Source organism: Dromaius novaehollandiae, chromosome 3 (genome assembly GCF_036370855.1).
Source record: "Dromaius novaehollandiae isolate bDroNov1 chromosome 3, bDroNov1.hap1, whole genome shotgun sequence".
Classification (NCBI taxonomy): Eukaryota; Metazoa; Chordata; class Aves; order Casuariiformes; family Dromaiidae; genus Dromaius; species Dromaius novaehollandiae.
Window position 1 is genome coordinate 122,601,079 of NC_088100.1, and position 6,466 is coordinate 122,607,544.

The window sequence follows — 6,466 nt, forward strand, 5'->3', positions numbered from 1 at the left end:
TTAATACATTGGGTGTGCTCAGTTAAACCCTGGGGCTTAGTATCTAAAGAACATTTGATTAGCTTGGATCAAGTACAAGCGCTTCTATACTGGAAATTAATCCTGATAGATTTTACAGGATGTTTCAAGTTACTAAAGCATAAAACTCTGGAGGTCGGCAAGTTAGAGGGAAGGAGGACCCTGCTGGGCTTGCCTCTGGAAGAAACGTCAGACACATAATGACTCATTTACTTTAAAGAGGATGAGCGAGAGGGTGTTGGAACACTGACTAAGGCTGATGGACCTTTGACAGTTGGGGAGATGGGAGTTACACACAGTTTCCGTTTTGATAATTTTAATTTAGAAACACAAATGTCAACCTATGTAACTCTCTCTGCTCCACATAGCCTTCTAGCAGTTAAACCCAAGTAACAAGCTCATTGCTGCTTTCCACTTCCGCAAGCTCTGTGTGGCACTCTGCTCTCATTTACATCTTTTAAGGTGAGTGTGTGTCCGTGGACGGCAGTGAATGTTACGGGCCTGAGGGCACATATTCTTCATGCAAAATGATGTGAAATAGAGCAGAGGCTGTGAAAAGGTTCCTCTCCTCTACTGTGGCCGGAAACCTGAGGATGGGGCGAAAGGTTCATTTGCAGTGACAAGCTAGGTTGTTGGCAAAGTGCTGTGGGGATTGAGAGCTCTTTGGGTCTGGAAGCAGTTGCCGTAGGGGGAGACATTCGAAACAGTGTGATTGAGGGGGTAGAGTATTTTGGTTATGAGAGGAGAGAGAGAACTGGCTCTCTGAGACACACATAGTCACGCAGCAGGAGGGATGGAGTGAGAAAAAGCCCTACGTAGACACGTGTAGCATCCCACTGCAGAGGTGCTTCTCAAACTATTTCCTCCACCCAGTTCTTTTTGGGGAGCCCGTGTGCGTCACTCTGATGGCTGCCTCTGGGGAGCAGAAAAGGCAGAAAAATGTAGCCATGCCCTGAAGAATGCATACTGCTCGCTGAAAAAGCAGTGTATGGCAAAGATATTCTTTCTGTTTTTAAATATGATCAGTGATGAAGACCACAATGCACTTGCACTTGTTTTAGCATGACCTTTGAGGAAATGAGGTGGCTCTACTTGTTACAGCCAGTCTCAGGTACAGCAGAGATCCAAGGAGAGTAAGAGCAGTAGTATGTTCTGCTGAAGGGTTTGATTAAAATCTTAGCTATTCAGAACATTTATTTTAAGCATGATTTAAATCAGCAAAAAGTAAGTCCTGTTGAATAATCCATTCTGGTCGTCTTTTATATCTACTTTAAAATCTTCCCAGAAGATTTGATTTTTATTGGTATATGTCAGCTAAAATTTTTATTGCTTTCTGCTATGCTGTTATCTCTGTATATATATATTTCAGAAATTATATAACAAAACATTAAGACTTTTAATTATCAAAATTTTATAGAATTTGAATTATATTAGAAAAGTAAGAGCAGTATTTCATTTTCCTAGCTCTTTACTACCTTTTTGCTTGTTGATGGTGCCAGAGTCTGTTTAGATAAAAATTGGAATGAAATTATAATGCCCCCAAGTCCCACCAACATGTTTTGTTAGTTATGTAAAAATATCTTGATCTTCCTGAGGATATAAGAAAAATGTTTATATGAAGATATTTTGCATGTAAAACTAACCTGTTAAGCACAAAAGTAAAGAAATTAAATGATTAGCTTCTTGTTATCACGTCCTTCAACATTTGAGAGTTATTAAGCATCCTCCTTTCATAAGTAGCTTTTATTTATAGAATATAAGAGGAAAACAGACTTTTCTGTTCATGTATGGATTATAAGAGGAAAGGAGATTTTCCTTCTTTTTCAAATCCCAATCTCTTTACCAATTCTGAAAGAACTAGTCATTTTATGGAACTGAATAAGTGAACAATAATTAAGAAAATATTTCAGCTGTTCTTGTAGAAGAGGTACTGATATCAGAAGCTAGCTATCAGTTCAGTAAGTGTTGATTACAGTGACATCTGTCCACTCAGTGCTTTAGTTTTATTTATGAGTTTGACTGTAAATATATGTATAGCTTAATATTATTTTAAAAATGCAGTTTAGAATATTTTAATAATTTTTAGGTTTAGGCTTTAGCATGGACTTGTCATTATTGCAGAAATATTTCTTTTTAATCAGGAAAAACATGTAACTGGCATTTGAATGACATAATTTATTTTATTTTTAAATGTTTTTTGAGCCCTAAAGGAAAGAGTCAAAACCAAATTTAGTGCTGATGTAGGCCACTTTGCCATACAGGGGATACAGGCTTTCCCTGGCAACCTGAACGTCAAACATAGCAGTCTGTGGTGATTTTGATATTTGTGCAATGCTCTTTTCACTAGGGCTCCTCTGAATCTGCTCTGGAGTTCATGGCTGCCATTGTAAGTCTTGAGAGCCTTCCCATACATGTGTACCTTTGATATGAGAACAGAGACTTGGGATGCCATGGATCTTGGAGCAGGAACTTCAGATCTTACTTCTTTGAACAAGATTGGCCTACCTAAGAAGGCTGAAGCAAGTAGGTAGGTTTTTGAAAACTTTGAGAAGTGCAAAATTTCTTTTCTGCTTAGCTGTTGTATCAGTAATTGGTGCTTTCAACGTTATTCCAATAATTTAAGGAGCTCTCTTGTAAATGGTTACTGATGCACTATTTGCCAAATTGTCAGTTTTAGATGCCATTTTATTTATAATAATTCACCATTAAAAATAATTTGGCTCATTGTCTCCAGACAGTGTAGAACTAAATGCTTGTTCATAGCCTTTTTCCAAAGGTCATACTGCTACTTCTCTTTCTGTGCTAGTGCCTCAGCTAAACAAGTATAAGAAGCATGAATTTTTAAAATGATACAAGTCAAATAGAAGTCAATATAGGCAGATTCCCAATTCTGATAATCCTAGGGGTGAAAAGAGGAAAAGCAGGTCTCTTCTATCAGATCTGTAACTCGTGAATCAGTGAAACTGAAATCTTGTATGAAAGACAATGTTCATATTACAGACTTGAAAAAAACTTTAACAACGCACTCCCCTGAAAATTCTGATCTGATTTCTATGGCTTTTTGCAATAACACCGTCACGTCTAAGGCCTTATACTGAAATAATTCAAGTTGGTTGCAAGTCTTCCACTGATCTCACTTGAATGATCAGGCCACAGTGAGATTAACAGCGTAAACAATGTCTCTAGGAATAAGTGCTAGGGAAACAGGAAAAGTGTTCTAAATTTCTATGCCTTTATTTTAGATCAGGAAGAAAAAAACCAACAGGGACAGTGTTCTTTTCACAGCAAAATGGACAGGAAGCACAAAGTGGGAAATAAATCAATCATATTTCCACTGATGTTTATTGGAAAGCAAGTGAGAACCTTCTCCTTCCTGTTTCACCATGAGGAAGGAAGGGCTGAACTAAAAAAATCTGAATTTAACTTCTAGCTTTTCTACAGACCTTTTGTGTGACCTCTAGTGAATAACTTTGACCATTCTTTACCCTCATTTGTTGTCATCTGCAAAATGGGATAGGAAGCCTTTTTTGTTAGCCTTAAGTATGGTATTCACCTTATCTAGTACTAGTCCTCACTAAAAAATGTTAACCTTTTTGTCCAACTTTTTCTCTTGCTAGAGTGGAGAGAGATGGTCGCTTGCAGAGAGAAATCCATCCCATGTATCTGAGACACTCATTTTAGGATGGGATGATTTGTCATTTGAATGTGCCCATCTCTCTCTCCCTTGACTATAAAAGGAGGATTTATGACTAGTTCTGAGTCAGCGCCCTGTTTTTACACAGTGGTCTGTAAGCATAGACTGCCTCTGTACAACGACTAGCACATCTAGGGTCTAGTTGTTTTTCTTTGTACTAATAAATACGAACTGAAAGCAATGGTGTTATGATGATATTATGAGAGGGGTAGAAGTCCTTATTTTGGAGAGCTTTGAAGACTCTTGTGGCTTCCCAGATGATTCAAATATCCACCCATAGCATGGTCAGACACTTAGACAAAAAGAGGTCAATAAAAAACATCACTGGCAACAAACTTCTTCTCAAAGAATTTTTTTGTGGGTAACAATTTGGCAATATTTTTTCATACCTTATAGGTTTATTCAACAAGAAATGAATAGACTTGCTATTTTTGGAGGGACTCCTTCTCTGAAGAGAGCGCATGTGCAAGAGTTTTGGTGAAGGAAACAGGTTTAAGCCCCTGGTGTTATATGAAGTAATAGGAATTAGGCCCTACAGTCACCACCAGAAACTTTATCAACCAGGAATGCTGAGTGATGTGGTAGGCCTGCAAAAGTCCAATTCATGTGCATTCAGTGGACCAGGATTTCACCCATCTCTTAGCTGCAATATTGAAGCAGCTTCTGTTGTCCTGAGAATACTTATGATTGTGAGAGCAGAACTCTTAAAAACAACAAAAAAACCCCAAAAACCTAAGCTGCGATTTTCTTTTGTGCATGTGTATGTGTATTATTTCTGGCTACCATGGCATTTTTCCTACGAAATTTGGCTTTGTTCAGTTGATAGTATTGCTTTCTTTGGTCAAACCAACTACATTTCCAGACCTGGGCTGAACAGAACATTACTGAGGTGAACAGAGGAGTTATTAACAAATAACCTTAACCTGTTATGCTTTCTGCTCAGCCAAAAAATGCTCTATGTGCAGTGTCACACTTCTGTGGAGTCCTCAGAGTGAGTGGAATTTGCTCACCTTTTCATGAGCTGCTTTTCTCTCTTGTCACAGGGCTGTTCTGTATTGTTTACCACACGTGGGTTACAGATGGTAATTTTAATTTAAAAATCCAAATGTAATAAATTCAGCAGATTAGTATTTGGCCAGGATTGACTGCTGAGATTGTTCAGTTGACTATTATGGAAAACACATCAGCCAACCTCATCTCTGACCAAAGAGCAGTGGTTCCATCCCCTTACAAACAAAGCCTTTGTTATGTCTTCCTTGTGCTGTGAGTCTAGTCTCTACTGTGCATTTATTTCCAAAGCAAAACAAAGAATTCATAATCCTTGGCAGTTTGGATGATTCAACTTGGATTTTCCTGTTATACAATTTACCTACTAGCTGATCGAGTATAAGAGATGACCTCACTGCAGTGGAACTGTGTGTTTGCAGATACATTCATTGCTATTTATTTCTAGGGCACCTTTAACCAAGAGTGAATTCTAAATCAAAGTTTAAGGATCAGGGCTTTAGTGATGCTACCCCACACTTTACGCTAGAGAAGGACTCTAGCCTGCTCATTTGGGTCTGTTTTTCAAGAGGCTCTAGAGCTTGGCACTTTGTGGCTAAGGTATTGGTTGTATCATTGTTACACATCAGAGAAAACAGAGTCTTCTTTTTTCATGGGAGGATTGGAAAAATTTACTGTTTATTTTTCATTTGGAGTTTTCAAACATAACCAGGATAAAATGTGTATTCACAAACACTTATTGCTAGATACATTATAGTGTGCATTATTTCATTATAGAAAAAATCTTCCAGTCTTACACACATGAACATACACATATGTACTATTTATGTTCACTGTGAAAAACTGCAGAGGGACAGTGATAATCAGCATCTATCATACAGCTTTTGACTGTTTTACCTGTATTCCATTTATTGCTCTCTTACAGGTTATTTATAACATGTTCAGACTTCTAGCTGATTTAATGAAAAAATCTTAATGGCAACAGAGCTTTCCGTTTTCCTCCAAATGTGCAGGTTTTTCATCAAAAAAGACACTGGCTTGGAGGGCAAGATAAATACCTTTTCTTCCTGCAGTGAAGACAGTTTGGATGTCCTGTCATGTTGTAAGGTATGTGTGAGGGAGAGACTTACAGTGCATAGGGAGAGGCTTTACAGTGTATCCTTCATGAAACTTCATTTTCTAATCAGGTGATATCTCTTCCTTGTAATTTTGGCCATTTTGTTTAGACAGATTCTAAGTGTTCTGCTTTTTATTCCCAGGAACTGAAAACAAGATCCAGAGAAACAGAGGAATGCAGAAGAGTGTACGCAAGGCTGTAAGGTACCGGGCTGCTGCTCTCTGTTTGCTTTTTGTCCCTTAGAAGTTTAAACTGCGTGATCTGTCAACCATTGATCCTGCTGGGTCTTCAGAAAAACAGTTGTTAATTTAAAAAGCTGGTACTTGGCCTGGGCAAAGACTACAGCATTATTAGGCCTGAAAGATGAGCAGTGAATGAAACTTACTTTTTGGATGAATGTTTGTAGGATTAACATACAAAGTTGAATGAGAGAGAGGAAGTGGCAATGGAAAGAATGACACTTTTGTACAGGCCTCTGTGCCAGCCACTTGGTTTCTCTGAGAGTGCATTTAATTTGGATATTTAATAACAATTATATATATTATAACAACTATTTATAGTATTTGAGCATGTCAAGGTCCTGGCCCTTATAAGGAATTTGTTGTGCCATGCACCCTGCACATGTAGGGACA

General features: G+C 38.0%; 1 long non-coding RNA gene across 1 annotated transcript; it reads left to right on the top strand.

Annotated features, from left to right (window-relative positions):
* Window positions 1–329: 329 nt before the first annotated feature.
* Window positions 330–6,031, top strand: LOC135327726 (uncharacterized). The gene is made up of 3 exons (XR_010388116.1): window positions 330–480; window positions 2,366–2,545; window positions 5,977–6,031. It is a non-coding gene; the product is annotated as an uncharacterized LOC135327726 (long non-coding RNA).
* The last annotated feature ends 435 nt before the right edge of the window (window positions 6,032–6,466 follow it).